Source organism: Bison bison, unplaced genomic scaffold (genome assembly GCF_000754665.1).
Source record: "Bison bison bison isolate TAMUID 2011002044 unplaced genomic scaffold, Bison_UMD1.0 scf7180017864030, whole genome shotgun sequence".
NCBI classification, from domain to species: Eukaryota; Metazoa; Chordata; class Mammalia; order Artiodactyla; family Bovidae; genus Bison; species Bison bison.
In genome coordinates this window covers 4,772,626-4,794,440 of record NW_011494602.1, presented here as the reverse complement: position 1 = coordinate 4,794,440, position 21,815 = coordinate 4,772,626, and the positions used below count along the sequence as shown (strand labels likewise).

General features: G+C 40.2%; 1 protein-coding gene across 1 annotated transcript in view; it reads left to right on the top strand.

Moving 5' to 3' along the window:
• The first annotated feature begins 1,362 nt into the window (after positions 1 to 1,362).
• Positions 1,363 to 21,815, top strand: part of PLCB1 (phospholipase C, beta 1 (phosphoinositide-specific)) — an 833,798-nt gene continuing 813,345 nt past the window's right edge. The window contains exon 1 of the mRNA XM_010834232.1: positions 1,363 to 1,436. The gene's annotated coding sequence lies outside the window, so the exon portion shown is untranslated. The remainder of the gene's footprint in view (positions 1,437 to 21,815) is intronic.

Below are 21,815 nucleotides of genomic sequence, written 5' to 3'. Positions count from 1 at the left end.
TCAAAGGCTTTGGCATAATCAATAAAGCAGAAATAAATTTTTTTCTGTCACTCTCTTGCTTTTTTGATGATCCAGCACATGTTGGCAATTTGATCTCTGGTTCCTCTGCCTTTTCTAAAACTAGCTTGAGCATCTGGAAGTTCATGGTTCACATATTGCTGAAGCCTGGCTTGGAGAATTTTGAGCATTACTTAACTAGCATGTGAGATGAGTGCAATTGTGTGGTATTTTAAGCATTCTTTGGCATTGCCTTTCTTTGGGATAGGAATGAAATTTAATTCTAACTTAAAACCTCTGAGGGAGGAATGATTATTATCTTATTTTTTTCCCCAGTTTTTGTTGCGTACATTGAGGCACAGGGAGGGCACAGGCTGTGATTTGAGCTCAAGGGATTGGCCTGCAGTTACGAGTTGACCTGACTTTAGAGTAAATCTTACCATGTGCACAAAGCCTTAGATCCACTCTACCCATCAGGAAGATAACTCTAAATTCCAAAATTATCTCTGCAAGTTCTAAATTTATTACAGTTCTTTTTGATCAAGAGGATATGACGTACCACAGTTATAATGTGTATGAAAAAGTTGGAATAAACTGGTTATTTATGTCTCTTTAAAAAAAATGCAATCCCTGCAAAGACCTCAGTGTTTCAGTATAAAAATCCATATCCAGTGACATGTGTTTTTTTGTGCAGATGGTATGCCTCTGTGAAAATTGTCAAAAGAAAAGAACACGTATTTTAGAAATGTTAAATATTGTAATTACAATGCAGGCAGTTTTTGCTTTGTAATACGCATGCTTTAAACTCAGAAGACTATGATGATTTTTTATTGTGTGAAATTTAAATTTGAAACAATTTTGTGTATAGCTTTCTGAAAATGTAGAAGATGGCCTTATTTACTGTTACCTTGGAAATAGCAATACCTAAATGCTGTGTTAACTCTCTTTAGTACAATTAAGATCATTTTATAGAGCAAATGTAGTTTAACATAATATCCTCAAGCATGGATTTTAATTAATTTTAATCATATAAAGTGTGTAATGTTTAGTGTTGTATTTGGAAAACTAAATATAGCTTTTTAATAGAAAACATGCCAATGCCTTTAAAAACGTGCCTCAATCAATAAATACATGCATCACTGACCTTTTACTTTTTAAATAGTATTCTAATTATGAGGAGAGCATCTCCAGTTATGTAATTAATAATCCTCTGATGTTAAAGATATCATGTTAGTTTTTTGAAAGTTTTACTAATATCGATGGTCTTGGAGAAACTCTTAATTGCTAACTTGTTAAGTCATCCCAGGTAAGACTTTCTACTGTGGCATATATTGATACACATGTGTTTTCTTCACTTCTAGGACTCCACTGTTGTCACTCCGATTATTTTGAGGACTGACCCTCAGGGATTTTTCTTTTACTGGACAGATCAAAACAAGGTAAGAAGTGAGATATGTCTCTTTTACATTTTCCAGCGAGTTGTTGATTTGCAAAGTATTCAGGTTTCTATTTGTTTCATGGATGACTCTTTGTAATTTATTTAAAGATTCTACTTAAAAAGAATGCCTAAAATGGAAATGTCTGGAGAGTTTCCAAGGACTGTAGCCTGAAGTATTAGATGTGCTAAATCCTAGAACATTTGGCACTTTTCAGGACAAGAGCACGGAACCGTGAATTGCATTTGTTGTAGAGGGAAGTTAGTCGGTGTTACTGCTGTAAGTCTCCCCCCAGCTCTATCCATAGGGAATGAAGAAAAGGGATGAGAGAGCCCCTGTGGCCCAATGACTGTAACTGTGACTTTCCCTTTCTCTTCCTCTGCCCTTTGTTGCTTAGGCAGCCTCCCAGCCTCGTCAGGAATTTGGCTTTGATAATTGGTTCACATTAGAAAATCAGGAATAAAAGTCTTTCCATTTTTGGGAATTTTTTCCTGTTTTAGCTTTCTGTCCACCATATCATAAATTTAGAATCTCATTTATTATGGAACCAATTGAGCTGATTCCATATTGAATTATTAAAAAGTAGAATGTCTGCAGATCATAAAATTTATTTGGAGTTTAACAGGCAGTTAGACCGGACTATTCATAGAAAGTGGTTATTATTTCAATAGACAATGCTGTGGTTCTGCACTTGAATCTCCAAGGCGACTGACCACAGTATATTTTGGTCCTGTAAGTTCTGATATTTGGAAAGATGGGGCAGGTTTTATTGAGATTTGCCAAAGTGATACTGAAACGATAAAATATCTGGACCAAATTGTGAGGCACTATTAACCTTTTCACATCCTGGTGTTACGCCTCTATATCCAGGGTTATTGGCTGTCAGCCTAGCTTTCTGCCTTTAGGGGCGACCTGGACTTCATCAGTGAGTAATGGTACAGAGACTGCTCTGTGCAGTGGCTCGTTTGGGGTCAGGTTGGAGCCCGGGGGAATTCTTAGGGGGCTGGAAAGTAATATATGGCCCCCAGGGTGGGTCCTGAATGTGTCTCTTTAACATATCTTCCAAAAGACAGATTTTACCTTTATTGTCCTGGAGCTGCTTTCTGAATATGGGCCTTATAGTCACCTCTGGCGATAGACGTGGGGCCACAGATATAGACCCCAAGCTAATGTCAAAAGCCGCGTTTGAGTAAGATTTCATACTGACTGTTCATGTTTATTACTGGGTGTGTTAATCACTTTGGCTTTGACATTCTGTTTGGTTTCCTGCTGTTATGTATAAAACAATGGCTTGAAAGGGTTCTTTTTCTTTTTTTTTTTCCTCCTAAAGGCTATTTTTAGAACTGTTGAAGCTATATTCATGAAAGATATATTTATAATGCTTAGAGCATTTTTAAAGTTGGGTATTTGTACAAGAGACTGGACTGTCAGTTTGATTTTTCAGCTTGTAAATCAAGCTTCTACAAAAGCAGCAGAAGATATTTTGGGGATTTTAAATAATTCATAGCAACTCAGTTAAGCTCCCCTTTAAAACCAATCATAAATATTTCTTTGCTTGAGAAAGAGAAAGTGTTTAGGACCAGAGGCTCTTTGATGTACATCTCTTGTTTCATGAACCCAGTATTTTGACTAATGCTTATTTTCAAATATAGGAAAAAAACTCAGTTTTTGAATACAGACCATTTTCTCTTGGTTGTAATGCAGTTTATGACCAGATGAAACAGATGTTGTGGTAGCAATACTTCTGTCTTTTTATTACTTTTCTTTTCATGAGCATCAATCTTTCAGTTCTAGCCAAGAGATGGTAGTTTCATTTTTCACTTTCCACTTTCTAAGTCAACCATCAGTCATATATCAGAGTTTGGAGGTTTGTTTTTTTAATGATCATATATTAATATCTAAAAGATGAGGTAATTTAAGAAAAAATGAAACTTTACATGATTCCAAGTTTGTAATCTTCTGGCTTTAAGCCCAGTTCTAGAGCCAGAGAGAGTGATGAGTCCACTTCTAGGAGATGGACCCCTGTGAGTGGTGTATTAGCAGCTTAAATGCATGTGAGCAGAGATGGTGCTCACAGGTGAGCAGTGGCAAGCAAGCTTTAAGTCCATGTTTTTGCATAACATTATTTGAAGGGATGGGTTGAATGTTGCAATCATGATATTGCTTAGAGGCCCACTTTCTTTAAAATATTTTAATTGACAGTTAGTCTTAGTGATGTGAATCTATCACATGTACTACAGAGTTTACATCTCGGAAAAAAAAATATGATACTTTTTAAAGTTTATCCCCCGATTCCCTCCTCACTTCTGCTTGAAACCTTGCATTGGTATCTGTGTAATTCACCTCTTTTCCCTGGAGCTTCTTCTTTCATCTTTGTCCTTGTTTCTCCTTGGTCCATGAAGCCTGTACCAAAGTCCTTTGTTTTTTAAAATGTTTATTTATTTTTAGTTGGAGGATAATTGTTTTACAATGTTGTATTGGTTTCTGCTGCACAACAAACATTGGTTTCTGCTGACTCACCTTTCCGTATACATAGATCCCTCCCTCTGGAGCCCCCTCCCACCTCCCTCATCCCCCTAAGTTATCACCGAGCACCAGCTGAGCTCCCTGTTTTATGAAGCTCTTTGATTAGTGATCAGTTGAAGCCTAGTCTGCTCAGAGGTGAGCTGAGTGGCTTAAGAAGTAAAGAATATTGTTACAGGATTTTCTTTTTATAGCCATCAAATGTGAGGGTTCTTATCCAGATGCTCTCTCCTGTCCTGACCACACTGTACCATGGACCACTGATTTGAAGCCAGTGATTTTGCTCTTTGTGAACCTTGACACGTGTCCTATAACCCAGCCTATGATTTGCCACCATAGAATTGGTAGGTGGCAAAGAAGATTGATAACCCAGATAACAGATTGGAGAATGTAAAAAACCAGAGCTGGCTTTTAGGTAGCAGAAATGTGTTTCTAATAACTTTAGGTAGCAGAAATGTGCTTCTGATGAAACATTGAAGGCATGTTTGGGGGTTGGTGGGGAGCAGATAAACATGAACATCATCTTAAGGGAAATGTTCATCCTTGGTATCAGCTCTGGGCTTATTCTAATCATTCTTTCCCTTTTAATGTTGGCTCTGTAAATTTTACTGACTGTAATTAGCAGAAACGAGATTCTGAATATGACTATCTTAAGCATGGGGTGTTTTCTTATGTCAGTGCGTGTCATGTGAAGAGGATCAGTTTATTTGTGATCATGAGTGAGAAAGGGCTCTTGTACAGGCTGAGTATGGAAGAGGTTTCCTGAATTAAATTATGACTTTTCTTTGGAGCTATGCCGTGTCAGGACCGGAAACCAAGGTAGGAAGCATTATCCATGAAAAACATGTGAACTACAAGAAGAATCTGTATGGGAGCCAAAGAAGAAAAGGGGGGTCCATGTAAAAGGTGAACCCAAACATAGTCTGTTAGAATATGAAACAAAGTAGACCTCTGCCTTGCAACCTGAGGCCCTGACCCTGGGCCAAGATTGGTGTAAAAATAAAACTAGTCACCACCAGTTCAGATACAAGAAGTTCAGTATAGTTTAGTAAACTCTTCCTTGTATCCCTAAAACAGGAACTTGGGGAAGGGGAAAGAGGATCACATAATGAAATTAAAAAGGAAGAGAAGGAGAGATACACGTTTTAAAGGAAGCATTCCTACTACTTGATCTTTTTCTGTTACAGATATTTATTTTTCTTTTTGTTGCTAACCTGCAAATATTAATAGGTTCTTTTTGTAAGAGAGTAAAGCACTGTTGATGTCCTTGACTCCTCCCCACCTTTGACCACAATCCTGGCCTTGTCCAAAGTCAACTGCTGGTGGGACTTGCCTGGTGATCCAGTGGCTAAGACTCTGCAGAGGACCCAGGTTTGATCCCTGAATAGGCAACTAAAATCCCACCAACTGTGCAGTGCAGTGTGAAGTCAAGTGCTGGGAACAGGTTCATGGTATATTTCCAGGTCTCTCTTTAATGAATTTGTGTGTGTATTAACTATGGAAATATTTTGTTTTGTTTATATCCATCTGTATCCTAAATAACATCATTCTATTTTTACTTTTCCACACACTTGATTTTCACTTTACAGTATGTCTTACAGAACTTTTCATGTAAGTACATGTGTATCCACTTTATTATTCTTATACCTCTATAATATCCCATGGAATGGCTGTGTGTTTAGTCACTCAGTTATGTCCAACTTTCTGCAACCCCATAGATTGTAGCACACCAGGCTCCTCTGTCCAGGAAATGTTCCAGACATCAGTACTGGAGTGCGTTGCCATTCCCTGCTCCAGGGGATGTTCCTGATCCAAGGATTGAACCTTAGTATCTTGCGTCTCCTGCATTGACAGGTGGATTCTTTGCCACTGTGTCACCTGAGAGGCCCAGGGAATGGATGACCAAATTTTATTTAACAATAAAATATTCTCCTTGGTGGACTCTTGGTATTTGTTTCTAGTTTGGGGCTACACGAAAACAGTCTTGTACTTTGGAGTAATACTTCGTCTTATGTATCTCTCTCTGAGTATATGGGTCAGGCATCCCTGAGGTAAATTTTGAGAAGTACAGTTGCTGATTGAAGGCTATATATATCCTAAATTTTACTTAATGATTGTGTCATTTTATAGCTTTTCCAGTCTTGTGTGAGAGGAACTTTTTCCTCAATTCCCACCAACACTATTAAGAAACATTTTAATTTTTGTCAATTTGATGCAACCATTGTATCTCTGCTCTGATTTGCTGTTGCCTGATTTGCTACCGAGCAAATTTGCTACTGTGTACATTTTCCAGCATTATGGGCAATTTCTGTTTCCTCTTACATCAATAACCTGCTTAAATTCTTTGCCTTGTGTTGAGAGTTGTCCGTTTATTTCTGGATGTTAATCCTTTAGCTGTTAGGGATATTTCAAACACTTTCTTCTTGTCTGTGGCTTATCTTTGAATTTCTTAACTTTTATACATGACAAAAGATGACTTGACATTTTCAAATTTGGTATATTCTCATTCCAACTTTTTTTTTTTTTTGCTTTATTTAAGATTTTTCTTATTCATTATACTCTTACCCATCATTTTTATTAGCTCAGATTTTTAATTCATGTAAAATTGTCTTAGTCCATTTGAGCTGCTGTAACAAAACACTGTAGAATGGGTAGTTCGTAAATGACATATTTCTTACAGTTCAGGAGGCTTGAAGTCCAAGACCAGGGTATCAGCATGGCCCAGAGTGACCCCTCTTCTGTGCTGCAGATTTCTTGTGTCCTCATATGGTGGAGAGGGCTAAGGGTCTCTGGGTTGGTGCTTAATCACTTAGTCGTGTCCAACTCTTCACAGCCCCGTGGAGTGTAGCCCGCCAGGCTCCTGTGTCCATGGGATTTCCCAGGCAAGAATACTGGCATGGGCTGCTATTTCTTCCTCCAAGGGATCTTCCTGACCCAGGGGTTGAACCTGAGTCTCCTGCATTGCAGGTGGATTCTTTACCATTGAGCCACCAGGGAAGCCTGAGGATCCCTCTGGAGCTTCTTTTATAAGGGTACTAATCTGATCAAGGAGGACTCTGCCCTCAGGACCTAATCACCTGCCAAAGGCCCAATCTCCTAATACCATCCTTGGGTATTAGGTGTTCAACATAAGGATTTGGCATGGAGTGTGGGGACATAAACATTCAGACCATAGCAATGATATCATGTATTTTGAGGACTGATGATCTCAGAAATCTAATTTCTTCAAATGGTTAGTCCTGTCTTTGGGTGGTCCCTGTTTTTTCTGGTTGGAACTGGTATCACTATCTGGCATGTAATTTTCTTCTGGCTGGGGTGTGGAGGGTATGGGAAGTGTGAACTATGATGGAAAATTGTCCTAATTAGATGTTCCCACTTCACTCCCAATGCTGACACCTCCCCCACCTGGTTTGGGTGGTCCAGATCTATTCCTGTTTTAATGCCTGTGAGTTTCTGGAGTGTCACCTCCTACTTGGTTTTTATTCCATTTATCTTCTGCCTTCCATGCTTTCTGATTCAAGAAGTACAACACCTTCTGTTTACCCATGATTCTAGATTATAGACATATGTTTATGCCTGTGTATTCAGTCAGTTCTAGGGAACAGGACATGGGAGGACTCCACCATCTGTTCCATCTGTTGTCTTGTTCTGGCCTATTATTTTGCATGAGACAGTCATTGGGGATCCTTCAAAGTGGTAAGTTTCTGTTAATTAAAACTATAGACTGCCTTCTCTTATAGTAACCTTATATTTCTATACTGAGTTCAAATGCAAAGTTCAGAAATTACATATTTACATATTACATGGTGATATTTTTCAGCAAAGAAGTCAAGAGTTTGTAAATATTTAAACTGTTGTATCATAAACCTCTATAAAAAAAGCTAGTAATATTGTGTTAAAAAATAGTCTGGGCTCCATAAAGAACCACCAGGCACCACAGATTTTATTAATCATTGTTTATCAACAGCACTTCTTCTTTCACACACACTTCTCTAGAATATACCAGAAACATCAGTTTTGAACTTTCTTGTCTATGGTAATTGGGGTAGGACACTCAACTGTCCATTGAGCACAACAATGTGATTATAAATTAAAAGATCAGCTCTACACACATTTATTTGGTAGCTTCCCCCGAACCCTGAAACAACAGCTGATTTATCTCAGAAAACAATGCAGAGCGTGTGCGTATCACTGCTGGAAGGCTGGTATCTTTGCTAGGCCTGTAGCAGGACACCAGTCATTGCCAACAAGCAGCAGCATCTGTGGATTAAGTCCTTTCCTTCACCTTCACCAGGTTTCCTTCACGTAAAGAAATTAATAGAAGTAACACAGTCCCAAATCTAAACCCCAGTCCTTACTGCTCCTGTGGCTGAGAGTTAGACCCCAGTGGCATTTGCATTCCTTTGCTTTTTTTGACCTCTGGAGCTCATGACACTGCCTGGGAGCTGACACCCATACAAGAGACAACTGTACACATGGATGTCACCAGACGGTCAATACCGAAATCAGATTGATTGTATTTGCAGCTGAAGATGGAGAAGCTCTATATAGTCAGCAAAAACAAGACCGGGAGCTGACTGTGGCTCAGATTGTGAACTCCTTATTGCCAAATTCAGACTTAAGTTGAAGAAAGCAGGGAAAACCACTAGACCATTCAGGTATGACCTAAATCAAATCCCTTACAATGATACAGTGGAAGTGAGAAATAGATTCAACGGATTAGATTTGATAGACAGAGTGCCTGAAGAACTGTGGACGGAGGTTCATGATGTTGCACAGAAGGCAGTGATCTAGAATACCCCCAAGAAAAAGAAATGCAAAAAGGCAAAATGGTTATCTGAGGAGGCCTTACAAATAGCTGAGAAAAGAAAAGACAAAGGCAAAGGAAAGATAAACCCATTTGAATGCAGAGTTGCAAGGAATAGCAAGGATAGGTAAGAAAGCCTTCCTCAATGATCAGTGCAAAGAAATAGAGGAAAACAATAGAATGGGAAAGACTAGAGATCTCTTCAAGAAAATTAGAGACACCAAGGGAACATTTCATGCAAAGATGGGCACAATAAAGGACCGAAACGGTATGGACCTAACAGAAGCAGAAGATATTAAGAAGAGGTGGCAAGAATACATAGAAGAACTGTACAAAAAAGATCTTCATGACCCAGATAACTGCAGTGGTGTGATCACTCAGCTAGAACCAGACATCCTGGAATGTCAAGTGGGACTTAGGAAGCATCACTACGAACAAAGCTAGTGAGGTGATGGAATTCCAGCTGAGCTATTTCAAATCTTAAAATATGATGCTGTGAAAGTGCTGCAGTCAATATGCCAGCACACTTGGAAAACTCAGCAGTGGCCACAGGGCTGGAAAAGGTCAGTTTTCATTTCAATCCCAAAGAAAGGCAATGCCAAAGAATGTTCAAACTAATTCACAATTGCACTCATCTCACAAGCTAGCAAAATAATGCTCAAAATTTTGAACATTCTTTGGCATTGTTTTTCTGGACCTATCTTGCTTTTCCTATGATCCAACGGATGTTGGCAACTTGATCTCTGGTTCAAAAAGCAAGAGAGTTCCAGAAAAGCATCTACTTCTGCTTTATTGATTACACCAAAGCCTTTGACTCTGTGAATCACAACAAACTTTGGGAAATTCTTCAAGAGACGGGAATACCAGACCACCTTACCTGCCTCCTGAGAAATCTGTATGCAGGTCAAGAAGCAACAGTTAGAACCTAACATGGAACAATGGACTGGTTCCAAATCAGGAAAGGAGTACTTCAAGGCTGTATATTGTCACCATGCTTCTTTAACTTATGTGCAGAGTACATTATGCAAAATGCCAGGCCAATTGAAGCACAAGCTGGAATCAAGATTGCCAGGAGAGATGTCAATGACCTCAGACATGCAGATGACACCACCATTGTGGCAGAAAGCGAAGAGGAACCAAAGAACCTCTTGATGAAAGTAAAAGAGGAGAGTGAAAAACCTGACGTAAAACTCAGCGTTCAAAAAACAAAGATCATGGCATCCAGTCCCATTACTTCATGGCAAATAGATGGGGAAACGTGAATACAGTGACAAGCTTTATTTTCTCGGGCTCCAAAATCACTACATATAGTGGCTGCAGCCATGAAATTAAAAGACTTGCTCCTTGAAAAAATAGCTATGACCAACCTAGACAGCATACTAAAAAACAGAGATATTACTTTGCTGACAAAGGTCCGTCTAGTCAAAGCTATAGTTTTTCCAGTAGTCATGTATGGATGTGAGAGCTGGATCATAAAGAAAGCTGAGTGCCGAAGAAATGATGTTTTTGCACGTGATGTTGGAGATGATTCTTGAGTGTCCCTGCGACTACACAGAGTTCAAACCAGTCCATCCTAGAGGAAATCAGTCCTGAATATTTATTGGAAGGACTGATGCTGAAGCTGAAACTCCAGTACTTTCGCCACCTGATGTGAAGAGTCAACTCATTAGAAAAGACCCTGAATCTGGGAAAGATTGAAGGCAGGAGGAGAAGGAGATGACAGAGGATGAGATGGTTGTATGGCATTACCTACTCGATGGACATGAGTTTGAGCAAGGTCTGGGATTTGGTGATGGACAGGGAGGCCTGGCATGCTGCAGTCCATGGTGTTGCAAAGAGTCAGACATGACTGAGTGACTGAACGAACTAACACCCACCTGAGCAAACAAGTTTGATGGGCAGATACCATAAACTTCTGGGTGGCATAACTCGAAGGTGCAAGCTTTCTGTTTTATCCTCGTGCACTCCAGGGGCAATAGGCCCCTTTACCCTCAGATGTAACTGGCTTGAGAACACACCCTTCATGGACTTCCTTCCTTTTCTGTCTCTATTCCACATGTGTCCTGGAGACACCTCTAAAATAAACTCATTTTAGTAGAATCCTCGTTTAGGAACTGCCTAACATGGATCCTTAATGTCTAACAACTTAATGGAGATGCCCCATAATTAAGGGAGTTAAAAGGATTTCTTACTAAGAGGCACCGTAACTGGAACCTGTTAGGTAAATACTTTGTTTTAAGCCAGGGAGATTTTTTAGTTGAGTCTTCATATGGGAGGCCAGAACTTGAAGTCTGACTGATGTGGATTGGAGATCTAATTCTAGCTCATGTCCAGTGAGTCATATCTTATGAATCTCTTCAACCATCTGAGCCTCCATTTCCTCATCTGTAAGTGAAGTCACTCAGTCGTGTTCGACTCTTTGCGACCCCATGGACTGTAGCCTATCAGGCTCCTCCATCCATGGGATTTTCTGGGCAAGAGTGCTGGAATGGATTGCCATTTCCTTCTCCAGGGGATCTTCCCGATCCAGGAATCGAACCCAGGTCTCCTGCATTGCAGGAAGACGCTTTACCGTCTGAGCCACCGGGGAAGCTGTAAGACTGAGTGTTAACTTTCTCAGAGTTGCTGTTAAATATGATACATGAAGCATGTAGCACAATGCTTTGTTGTTTAGTTGCTCAGTTTGTGTCTGACTGTTTGTGACCCCATGGACTGTAGCCTACTAGGCTCCTCTGTCCAAGAACGATGTATACCGCTTTGTAGACTCAGTCTTTGTGGTGGCTTTTTTAAGACTTAATTTTTAAATTAAATCAAAATTTAAATAAAGTTTTCCTGAAGTATGGTTGACAAATAAACTTGTAAGATATTTAAAGTGTGCATCGTGGTGATTTAAAAAAAAAATAAAAGTAAAGAAATTAATATATGTATCCATTGTGAAAGAGTTCCCTGCATCTAGTTAATTAGCACATCCATCACCTACCTCACTTATTTTCTTCTTTTTTTTGTATGAGAACATGTAGGTTCTATTTTCTGCAAATTTCATTCATATAATACAGTATTATCGACTATATTCACCATATTACACATTAGATTCTCAGCCCTTATTCATTTTGTAGTTGAAAATTCATAGCCTTTTACCAACCTCTTCCTAGTTCCCCTGGCTTCCCAGGTGGTCAGTGGTAAAGAATCTGCCTGCCAAACAGGAAGACATGGATTCGTTCTGTATCAGGAAGGTCTCCTGGAAAAGGAAATGGCAACCCACTCCCATGTTCTTGCTTGGGAAATCCCGTGGACAGAGGAGGCTGGCAGGCTGCAGTCCGTGGGGTTGCAGAGTCGGACATGGCTCAGTGTCTGAACCACCATCCCCCTGGCCCCACTGTGCCCCAGCCCCAGGACCCACATTTCTACTCTCTGTTCCTGTGAGTCTGACACCTCCGCACCTTTGAAGGTTGCACATATATGTGATGCCATGTCATATTCATCTCTCTCTGTTTGGCTTTATTTCACTTGACATAATGCCCTCAAGGTCCATTGTAGTAGTTTCTATTATTGGTATATAATTAACAGTCTCTGACTAAACAGTTAGTCCCTAACTAATTTTTAGGGACTACAAACATTCTGTTTTGAAAGCCAAGTGACTGTCTGTTTACATATATTTAAAAATATTTTTTCTTCTTGAAGGCAATAGTGATTGTTTCCTCTTTAGACTCTGTTGTGGTCTTTGATCTAAAGCATTGAGCCTTAGGTCTGTTTGAGCAAACAAGATGTTTATGTATTTCATAACATTTCAGGAGCAGAACTACAGAAGGCAAAAGAAGGGATTTATCGTTGTGAAGACTTTCCCACTGAGGGTAATCCACTAATAAATACTGCATCATAGGTGAAAGGTTTTTGACCCTCAGGAATTGGAAGCATCTTGTGGAATGAACTTAAAGATGATTTAAAAGTCTTGGGTAGGAGAAATGCTATTATTCACAAGCAGACTTGGCTTCCACCATGGTTGTCTGTATCTTTTTTCCTAAGATAATCACTTTGGGATTTTCACTGCTGTATTGGCACCAGGCAGCTCCTCGTTCTCCATTCCAATAAGATCCTGAGAGAGTAAGCTTGCAGTTATTTGTGAGTATAATTTAGATAGTGGTCTGTTGGATTACTGAGGAGCAAGCCACTTTTCATCAATTTTGCTTCCAGATTAAGCTTTACTTATTTCCAACCTTTCTTTCACTGCCACAAGTCCCAGAGTTTTTGCCTCAATGAGTTCGAGCTAGTGTAGGACAGCCAGATGCTATGATTGCTTAGCCTATGTAGATGCAACAGAAGAACATGTTGTTAGAATGGAAGCCTTTACCAGGTTGTGATTCATGGTCTTTTGGTAAATGTATTTTGAAATCAAGCTGATTATTATGAAATGGCATCATTGTATTTTCTTTAGAATCGTTTTTAGGGTGTTAGTGAATTAATCTGATTTTCGTGTCTCTATCACAGCACTTCATCAGGCCGATAACAACAGCAGTGCTCATTTGAATATGTTGTAACCAGAGTTTAGAAATATATAGCACACTGGCTTTAATTCAAACTTCATCACCCCTAATATAATTTAATTACAAAATTTTGCCTCAGTTTTATGTGTTGCTTATATTTAGCTCTTCCTAGTCTTGTAGTAACAATTAAATTGGATGCTTTCCATGCTATGAAGTTATTATGATGGGTTATTTGTACCTTTTGATAAAAATTAGTTTGAGACACCAGATTAAAGGAATGTATAGAGGAAATACATCTGTATTGTTCATAATTCTATTCCTTGTTATGTGGAAAGCCCATTTGCCCTTATTGTGAATAGAATTCCCAGACACTTGGTATTGACCCACTGTCATGCTTCTTTGCTTGAATTATAGATGTTGTAGATAGAGTGAGCATGTTTGGTTGTCCTCTAGTTCATTTTCTTGCAAATGCAGAATTGTTTGATTCTACTGATGGGGTTCTTGTCAAACTCTTTCCATATTTAATCAGCATGGCAAGCCTCTTTTTTCCATCTGGTAAAATAAATAAAGGTGGAAAATTGTTTTACTTAAATTGTCATTTAAGTATTTACCCAAAATAGACCAAAATAAAAAATTTCCATTTTTCACATTTTATCTTTACTTTGTTTAAATAATTTTAAAAGGTTAAACAACCTGATTATTAGGAACTTGGTATCACATAAATTTCTTTTCATATGCACTAGTTCAATTTGCACACACCTTTTATCTATTGTTATTATTACTGTTATCATCATCACCAATAATAGCAATCACATATATGGAGTTTTCTGCACACCAGTCACTGCTGTGGTATATGTGTGCATGTGCATGCCGGTTTGTGTGTGTGTGTGTGTGTCGTTTCCACGAACCTGTGAGGCCAGGCCTCTTATCACTCCCGTTTCCAGGTGAGGACATTGACATGTACACAAGTGCTGACCCTCATGACACAGTTCATGAAGAGAGATGGGAATAGAATCCAGGTAGCCTGGCTGTGTGTCCTGACCCTTAACTTCTTGCTTTTTAAAGATCTTGTTTAATTTGTAAAGCTGTTTTTCTCAGATTTTTTTCCCCCTTAGATCTGTCTTAAAAGAAATCTCAGTAGGCATATTGCATGTGCAAGGAAAAGGCAAACAGTGTGAAGTGGTTCTCAACTTGGGCTGCACAGGGAAACATTAAAATCACTGGGGGAGCTTCAAAAATTGTTGCTGCCTGGGTCCCATCCCCAGAGAATCTGATTTAATTGCTCTGGGGTGCAGTCAGGACCTTGGATTTTTTTTTTTTTTTTAATGCTCCTTGTTTGATTCTAACGTGCAGCCAAGGTGAACACTGATAGGAAGCAAACTGACATTGCAAATCAATTCAGTGAAGTTCCTGAGGGGTTGTGCTCACTCTGCCTTTCCTTCTGTGGCCTCATTTCTATCAAAAATCAGACTCAGCTTAAGCACCCAGAGGCCCTACAAGACTCTGAATTATTTAGCTACAATTGAATAATATTCCCTATATTGTACTTAGGAAGGCAGGAAATTACTAACTTTTTTAGAAGGAGTCTTAGTATCCAAGATTGAAACAAAATAGATACTTTTGTTATATTCAGTTGATTAAAATTCATTTAATTTTCCATTCCCTGGATGTTCTAAGTACTAGGTATTCGTTTTATTTTTGCTGAACATGTCGTCAGCATTCATGCCTGTTTATTAACCTTTATGTTTTTCTAGATCTTCTGTTAAACCAAGTTGCTATTTGAACATATTTAATTAAACTAGCTATACTTTTGAATGAGCAAATGTGGTTTCAAAAATGATTTTATATAATTATATTATATCTTAAACTTCTTTTATGGATGCAAAGCAGATATCATCTTGGTAAATTATGACAACATGTCATTTTTTATTAATTTGTAGAAATTATTTCTTTATTGACACATTAGCCCAGCAGGGAAACCAGAGACAATGAGGTCATATGCAGGGGTGATAGGAAGCTGTGATATAATCAGTTCTAAATAATATATTTAAGTGGTAAAAATCCATATTTCTCCCATAAGAATATTTGGTTTTTACTTCAGTCTTCAATATGCATTGTTATGAGAAAGATTTTGCATGAGATTTCTCTTTAGTGTTGTGCATGGTGAACAATGCACCTGGTGAAGTGAATGCCTCAATGAAAAGTTTTATGGGGCAGAACCAGTTGCTATGCTAAGAAACTAAGTGTTGTGCTGATATACATAATGGATTCTATTTTTAGATGAACATATGTTCCTATAGCCTGGCTTCCTTATGGAAGAGGCCAGCAGTTTCAGCCCCACATTGTGAATTTTGAGACTTAGATGATCAGAGGAGATGGGACTTTAGGCTGTGAAATTTTCATCTATTTTAGCCCTAACATATTTCATGACTGGGGGAAAAATTAAAAACAAAATAGATTAACATATAAACCCTACTATATATAAAACAGATAACCAACCAAGACCTACTGTATAGCACAGGGAGCTATATTCAATATTCTCTAAAACCTATAAAGAAGAAGAATCTGTAAAAATATATATGTATAACTTAATCACTTTGCTGTACACCTGAAACTAACACAACATTGAAAATCAACTATACTTCAATAAACAAAACAGAAATCTAAACAAAATTCTAAAACAGTTTCAGCTTTTTAGTGTTTGTAGGGTGAGTTCTTCCAGAAGTTGACCTCAAAACAAAGATTCAAGTTCAAGTAGTTTATTTGGAAGGTGAGCTCCCGAAGCATGGACTGAGCAGTGGGGAAGTGAGACAGGCAAAGGAAGGCAGTGATAGAGGGTGAATTATCAGATACCCATTAACACTCTGGGCAACTGAATCTCCATCCCACTGGGACCTCTGGGCATGGAGCACACCCCAGCATTATCTTGATTGAGGTAAGAGAGCTTGATATCTACCACCAGTTCCCATGTGTCTCTGTTTGAAGACAGCTTTTCCCAGGGCTGTTCTGTCCGTAGCACCTCTGCCAGCTCTTCTCTGTGTCCACGGAGCCTTCAGACTTGTGTCCCCAGACTTCGAGAAAGCTCTCAGACAAAGTTGCCTTTGAAAGCTGTCAATGGGCATGCATGGATACACAGGGCCACCAGCAGCAGTAACTACTCTGAAGGCTTTGATTTTAAGTGAGACTTAAAAAATCTCTACCACGGGTGCAGACAATTCACGGACAGATAGATCTTGCTTTGTTTGCATAACATCTTAAAATGTAAAAGCCAGCATTAAAAAATCTGAGAGTTCATATTGCAAATCTGTATTTCTCAGAAAATCAGAAGGCTTGGCAACATTGGTCACCATACCACCATGGCCACATGTGGCTACCTGCATCAGACAGGGCCTGTCGGATCCAGCCTCTTTCATTTCGGCTTTTGGGTGTACAATATCAGGTGTCTGTGGCAATATCCTTTACTGGAAGCTTCAATAAGCTAATGATTATGAAGGCTCCTGTGGAATGCAGTCAGTTCTGCTAGAGTGGGCTTGTTGGATTGCTGTGGTGTAAAGACTGATTTTACAGTAGAAAATGGCTGAAGGTCAGCAAATCCAGGCCTTACTCATAACTGCCAGAGCAAAGTAATTGATGCCCCAAGCCCATTTCTTCTCTATGAGATATGGATTTGAAGTGTGTGAGCTCTGAGCTCACTCTGAGCTTTAAAAGGTTATTATTCTAAAATGACTTTCACATGGCATTGTGCTGTGTTAGATTTATCAGTAACTCCTTGGCAAAAGATTTCTTGTTGAGTCGAACCATTAATCTATAGGAAATAAAAATGGTGGGCTATAGGACACCAGGCAGAATGACTTTCCTTTGTGGAATGAATGGGGGTTAATTCCATCACCAGCTCAAGGCAGTGGGCACTGAGTAGCTAAGTCAGCTACACCCACCCATTCCCCACTGTAGATCTGCACTGTCCCATAAAGTGGCATGTTGAGTTTTACACTTGAATTTTAATTAATTAAAATATGAAATGCATTTCCTCAGCCACACTTGGCCACATTCCAAGTGTTCCATGGCTACCTGTGGGCAGATAAAGTTAAAGAACATTTCCATCACTAACAGAAAGTTCTGTTGGGTGTCACTGCATAGAGACTGGGTCAGGAATAGGCTAGTCAAAGCCAGTGAAAAGTGAAAGTTTCCTTGAATTTATGGGGAAAGACCTTTCTTCTTTTTTGTTGAATCATGTCCTGTTAAGATGTTTTGTGGACATGACTTTCATATTTTGTTCCCTTGGATGAAGACGTTCGGGTGCTTCAGATACCACTTTGGGAGCCTAACAGGTAGGCTGATCCCACAGAAGACAAACCAGTGAAGGACCAGATCCTCAGCGATGTCATTTGAGACATAAATCAGACCGTCTCAAATCCATGAGCGAGTGAATCTCCTTCATTGTCTAAGCTGGTTTCAGATGGGACATTGTCCCTTTTCAGTCAAGGTTGCTAACTGAATCATAGGACATTCAGGTATTTGAAGGAAGGCAGGGACTCAGATATTTAGGATCCAGCTGCATCTGGCCCATAAATGTGAAAGAGGAAAGAGAAGACAACACTTCTGCAATCTTCTCTACAATCCCCTGTGCAAGACATCATTGTATGTTGTTTTGTGCATTTTTCTGTGTGGAGCTATAGCTCTCAGGAATGGTTGTAATGCATAATTAGAGAAGAATACATATTGAGAAACAAGGAGAACGTGGAAATTTGTGCAGCAAATGGAACTTTGTATATTAGTCTAATATACAAATTGGATTTTGTAATTGGTTTCAATTGTACCAGAAGGACTTCTAGGGAAGGAAAGGAGAGCTTATTGGTAGACCACTGTTTTGCACGCATCATGCCTGTGTGCCTTCTGTAGACTGTGTTGTTAATTTCTGGGTTGGTTTTCCCCATTTTGCACTGGGAAGCCGAGGCTGCGGCAGGGTGGCTGCCCCAAGAAGGTATCCCACGCTCCCAGCCTAGAACGGGGCCCTTCCTCGGCCCCCCTGGTGTGCCTCGTGCTCCCCTTCAGCTTAGCTGTCATCATGTTCTGCTAATTGTGTCTCATTCATTATACTTGCCTAATACATCAGGAGGAGAAGGCAATGGCACCCCACTCCAGTACTCTTGCCTGGAAAATCCCATGGACAGAGGAGCCTGGTGGGCTGTGGTCCATGGGGTTGCTAAGAGTCGGACATGACTGAGCGACTTCACTTTCACTTTTCAGTTTCATACATTGGAGAAGGAAATGGCAACCCACTCCAGTGTTGTTGCCTGGAGAATCCCAAGGACAGGGGAGCCTGGTGGGCTGCCGTCTATGGGATTGCACAGAGTCGGACATGACTGAAGTGATTTAGCAGCAGCAGTAGCAGCAATAAGTCAGGAAGTCTTTAAGTACTTTATCCAGTACGGTTGACATGTCTAGTCCACTGCTAGCATACGACGATTGCTCAAATGACCGTTAATCAAATGAACGAAGTCTAGCAAGGCTGTGCCACTCACCTAGGATCACAGGGTGCCAGGGGGTGGGAAGCCAAGTCTGTCAGGACCCAAAGCCAGTGGTTTTCCTGACTCTTTCTTGTTTATTAACAACTTATCCAGCTGCCTCTCCCCCAGTAGTTTTTGTGACCAGCTTCCTGGAAGAGAGAGGGAGTGTGGCGGTGGCGGGTGGGAGGGGGAGTCTCTCTAGCTTCTTCCTGCCGTGAGTCCCCGAAACCCACCTTCACCTTCATCTGCTCTCTCCTCCCATTTCCCTTCTCTTTCCCAGGCAGTGCCTACCTCTTTGGTCCTAGACCCTGACTTCCCAAAGATTTTGAACTAATATTTATCCCTTTTATTTCATGTATTATCAATATTCCCTCTTTCACCAGATCCATACAATCAGTCTTAAGCATGACAAGCCTGTCCCACCTCTAAAGAAAGCTTTAGGCACTCTCTTGACCCCAACTGGCTGCTTTCTTTTCTTTCTCCTTGTCATTTACATAAGCATCTTTAAAGACTTGCCTGTATTCTCTGCTTACCTTTCACTACCTCCTCTGTCCATAGCAACCTGGATTCTGCACACATCACTCCAAACTGTTCCTTCTAAAGCTACCACTGACCTTTATGTCAGCATCAGTTCAGTTCAGTCTCTCAGTTGTGTCTGACTCTTTATGACCCCATGAATTGCAGCACGTCAGGCCTCCCTGTCCATCACCAACTCCTGGAGTTCACTCAAACTCATGTCCATAGAGTCGATGATGCCATCCAGCCATCTCATCCTCTGTTGTCCCCTTCTCCTCCTGCCCCCAATCCCTCCCAGCATCAGAGTCTTTTCCAATGAGTTAACTCTTCGCATGAGGTGGCCAAAGTACTGAAGTTTCAGCTTTAGCATCATTCCTTCCAAAGAATACCCAGGATTGATCTCCTTTAGAATGGTCTGGTTGGATCTCCTTGCAGTCCAAGGGACTCTCAGGAGTCTTCTCCAACACACCACAACACCACAGTTCAAAAGCCTCAATTCTTCGGCGCTCAGCTTTCTTCACAGTCCAACTCTCACATCCACACATGACCATATGGAAAAACCATATGTCAGCATATATTGGCCATTTTTAGCTCTTTGTGCTTGAACTTTTATCAGAATATTATTAGTATTGTTGATTGCCACATTTCTATGAAACATTTGATTTTCTTGACTTCTTTGCTTTCGTATATTTTCCTCTACCCCACTCAGTTTTCATGGTTGGCTCTACGTTGCCGTTCTTTTCTACTCTCAGAATCACATCTGTACTTGCAGCTTCTGGACACAAAGACTTGCAGATTTATGTCACCATCCAATATCTTGTCCCCTTGAAACCCAGAAGACAACATTTTTAAGGTGGGTAGTGATCTCTTCCTCCCTTCACCCTTGACCTGGTCCTTCTGCCTTACTGAAGGTACCACCCCCTTAGACCTGCACCATCTGGACCTTGGAGAGCTTCCTCTCCCCTTCCTTCTCCACCTTCCAGTCAAGCTCTTGGCCTCTTGCTTTCTGTGCTGCAGTCACACTAGCCGTACTGGTGAGACTACGCCTTCCCACTTCCTTCCACCTGGAGCCGTTACAGTACTTCCCCTCTGCTTGCAGGGTGTGTTCTTGCCGTTTGCATCATTCCCTGCCTTGCTTTGCCACACTCCTCACAGTTGTCACAAAATATTTTGCACAAAGTTATATGGCGTCTAGCACCCCTGTTAGAATGTTGACTCAATGAGAGAAGTGTCCATGTTGTCCTGGTAAATGTTTTAACAACTGGCTCTCCTGCTGCGAAAAATGATTTGTTGGCATTTGCTGATTTCCATGATGTAAATTCTTCCACTGTGTCTGATTTTAAGCTACTGTTACATCACCACTGGACGCAAATTTGGGAAGAGAAGGACACAGTTGCCTCTCATAAGCTTAAAAGAAAATTCTAGCATAGCACTAGGATATGGCCATTCTCTTCACTGCTGTGCATGTCATCATGACTTGGGGCTGTGCTAGGCACCTTGGTGATAGTGACTGGAGGGTGATAGTGATTGGAGGGTTAAATGCAGTGTCTTTATGTCATCATAGAAATGTAGTGGTAAAAATGCTAATATTTCAGACAAAACGGCATAAAATCTTTCATTTTAGAATTGGACCTGGCCTTAATTAAACTATCACAGCTAATCCCATCATTTTTGTCTCTTGTAATTGAGGGTCAGAGAATGGAATCTGGCACAATCATGTAACTAGCTAGTAAAGTAACTCAAGTTAAAGTGCACATCTCTTAATTACCAATGTGCATTCCTTCCAAAAGAAGTAAAATTTTATAATACAAGTGATTTAATTCAGGTCATGTTATTATATAGTGGCGGAGTTGAACATATCGTAAATAAACCTACTTTACAAAAGAAAAGGCACTGTTTGATCATCCTTATTAAATTTTAAGTTGTCTGTTCAGAGAGATTTCCCCTTTATCATTCCCCCCTTAATTATTTCTTGTAGTTATATACAGATTAAATATATTAGTTAGCTTTTGCTGTGCAGTAAACCACTCCAAAATATATTGGCCTTTCTTTCAGCCACTGCTATGTGGGCTGACAGTGTGGTGTAGGCTCAGGCAGACCCCTGTTCTGGTTTACCCAGGCTTCTCTGGTGACTGCAGGAAGCTAGGGATGGGTTTGAAACTGTTGATCATGACTGTCTCATGTCTGAGGCTGCAGCTAGGATGCTGCTGACTCGGATCTGATCCCAGTGGTCCCTGATTCTTCATCTTGTTTTTGTGGTGGGTTGGCAGAGTTCTGAGAGAGAATGGAACTTGCAAGACCCTAGAGTCAAAATTGCTATATAGGTACTTCTTCCCCAAATTACAGAGAAGGCAATGGCACCCCACTCCAGTACTCTTGCCTGGAAAATCCCATGGGTGGAGGAGCCTGGTAGGCTGTAGTCCATGGGGTTGCTAAGAGTTGGACACGACTGAGCGACTTCCTTTTCACTTTTCACTTTCATGCATTGGAGAAGGCAATGGCAACCCACTCCAGTGTTCTTGCCTGGAGAATCCCAGGGGCAGAGGAG